The sequence below is a fragment of the Myxine glutinosa genome, chromosome 1, assembly GCF_964187855.1.
Source record: "Myxine glutinosa chromosome 1, kmMyxGlut1.1, whole genome shotgun sequence".
NCBI classification, from domain to species: Eukaryota; Metazoa; Chordata; class Myxini; order Myxiniformes; family Myxinidae; genus Myxine; species Myxine glutinosa.
The window spans coordinates 44,627,252-44,630,525 of record NC_136261.1 but is presented as its reverse complement, the minus strand read 5'-3'; positions in this window follow the sequence as shown (position 1 = coordinate 44,630,525).

Here is a 3,274-nt window from a genome sequence, read left to right as displayed (position 1 = left end):
ATTTTCCAAGATGGCGTCCATATCACGTGACCTATGACATCATAATTATCACTGAAAAAAGTCTACATGAGAAGGCGCATACTATGGGGAAAATTGTGTGAATCAGACTAACGATTGCCGAAAAAAATGAATTTAAAATGGAATAAATGTGCAAAAGTGCGGCGAAAGAAACAAACAGAACAGAAACAATAGGTATATCCATCCTGGAAGGATTGGATCCCTAATTAGATGAGAATGGCCACCTTTTGCAAGAGCTGATAACCACCAGCTCACCAACTGGCCATCACCTCTAGATGCCCTCCTAACATTTTCAAAGTGTGGCTGCAAAAGGGATTGTGGTACCAGAAGTTGTAAATGCCGAAAAGATGATAATAACTGCTCTGATCTATGTTTATGTATCATTGGCCTCGTTCTAATGGTCGATGGCCTCGTTCTATTGGTTGTACGAGTTTTAACAAGTCTTACAGGAGCTAATTAAGGTGAAAGGAAACAACGTTATTGGTGTCTTTATACCGCATGATCCCATATGGGGGTTCCTTGAAATTTTTTTTTATCATTTATAGTCAAAATGATTGTTGTGAGCAGATTTTCACATTACATATGGTTATGGAGACATTTCCTAGTCAAAAAAGAAAATAGGGGAAAAATAGAAAAAAAATACATGCAGAAATAGATTTTTCTGCATTTGAAAAAATATATATTAAATAGCCAGTTTTGAAACAAAATATAAGATAAAAATATTTTAAAACCCATTTTTGAGACAAAAAATAGGGGAAAAAAAAGATTCAAATATATTTTAAATAGCCAGTTTTGGGACAAAAAAAAAAAAGAAAAAAATAGGAGAAAAATATTTTAAATAGCCATTTTTGAGACAAAAAAAGGGGAAAAAATTGGATTCAACTAGAATGCCACTCAGTCGAACGCATACTCCCGCCGTGGGTTTAAGTTGGAATAATACGTTTTGTTTAACATCCCCTCTCCCCAAAACAATAAATGAAAAAGAAAGTAAGCCCTAACTGGCAGAGAATTAATTTTGATATATCTCGGAATTCGAGGAGAAAAACATCATTTAAGAATAAGAATAAAAGCTTCAATGCAGTAAAACAGAAAAAAAATCTTTCCCAAAAAAATTCCCCAAAAAAATTCCTGGATCCGGAATAATATCCTGAGCTTCACCAAAAACGAATCAATTCTTCCTTATCCCAAGGGCAATCATCCCACCAACCTTCATGCAAATCCGTTCAGAACTTTTCCAGCTATCTTGTTCACAAACACACGAACACAGGAATATACGAACACACACGGACGGACACGATCGAATGCATTACTCCCTGGCGGGAATAATAAACCTGAAAATCGCAGAGCCAGAACCAAAATTATTTATTTGGTCTGGGAAGCCATGCGAGGTTTCTTCTTCTTCAGCCTCTCATAACCCTAGGTGAATATGCGATCTTTTTTTTAAAAGTTGGAATTTTGCCAAATCTGTTTTATTCGTTTGTTAATATACCTCAGCCATTGACAAATCTGCAATTATAATTTTATTAGAGGTTCAAATTAACCCGGGAGATTGTGTCAAACGATGCCTGTAAGTCTGTACATGTGATAAATAAATGAATCGTCCACGGTCAAAGACTCTTCTTCTTCACGCAATAACAAGTTCTAGCTTCCAGACCGTACATCCAATCATCTTCAAATTTTGCGCACTTGTTACACTTCATGACTTCTACTACAGTATGAAGTTTCACGTCGATCAATTAAGTGGTTCAAGAGATATAAATGTTTTTATTATTTGCGTTTAATTAACGATGTCTGCCAAACCACATGACCTTTCGCAAATTCCAGAAGGGCATTTTAGTAGACTGATATGCTGAACAGATCTGTGAAGTTTCCCCTCGATTGGATCACAAATTAGGGAGGAGCTAAGTTTTAAAGGTTTGTGCTTACAAACATCATAACTCTGAAACCATGTGATGCATGACGTCATACTCGCTGACTTTTTTGTTCGTCATGGGTATGCGATTCTGCCTGCAAAGTTTGTCCTCGATCTGTTCAGGCGTTTTGGAGAAAATTGGATTTGTTTTTCACTCAAAACAATATGGCGGCCAAACCACGTGACCTGTGACGTCATAATTACCATTAAAATATTCTGCAGACCGAGTGCCTCCTATGGTGAAAATTTGCTCTCAATCGGTCCAATTATTGCAGAGAAAATGGTTTTTAAAGGAAAACAGAAAAAAAATCCCCAAAAAAATCCTGGATCCAGAATAATATCCTGAGCTTCACCAAAAACTAATCAATTCTTCCTTATCCCAAGGGCAATCATCCCACCAACTTTCATCCAAATCCGTTCAGAACTTTTCCAGATATCTTGTTCACAAATACACGAACACACACACACACATGGATGGACACGAGCAAATGGCGGAAGTAAATATATTTTGAATAGCCAGTTTTGGGACAAAAAAAAAAAAATAGGAGAAAAATATTTTAAATCGCCATTTTTGGGACAAAAAATAGGAAAAAAATGAAATACAAATATATTTTAAATGGCCAATTTAGGGGCAAATAGGAAAAATTGGTTGGACAGCTGAAGGACCACACCCACATTTGTCATGACTCCACTCAACATGACCATGGCACCCAGGTGAAATATGGCCGCCATCCTGGTTTTCTGGTGGGCCGAAGACATCATGCCTTTAGGCCTCTGCTGATTATATACTGGCGGGGTTTGTTGCATCACATTTCCATTAGCTTTGTTTGGGTTGAGTGTTACTCATGATGATGCCCCACAAAAAAAATAATCAAGTCAACGTCAAATAAATATTATTAGTAAGGTTTAATCAAGCCTGTGTAACTAAAAAGAGCGTTACATAATTTTTGAAAGGCCCCACCCATACTGAAGTTACACAATCTGTGACTTTGTGACGAATCAGCTCATTCTAATATAACCGTGTTGGAGGCTGCCATGAGTGAGACGTGTTGAGCTAATCTTTTAATAGCGCATCAAATGTGCATTTCCAAATCTTGCTGTTCATCTTTTAAAAGTGCTTTAAATGCACGTTTCCCAATCGGCACATTACCAGATCGTGTCACAGGTTGTGACCACAGTGTGGTCATTCTTGTTTTTACTCTGCTGGTCAGTCAAACAAAATAAAAAATCATTCCAAACAGGCCACTTATTGTTTTTAAGTATATTATAATGGGCACAAACAACAGGCACGAATAACTAATGTTACTTGTTAAATAAGGTGGTGTATAAGACTATCAACAGTGG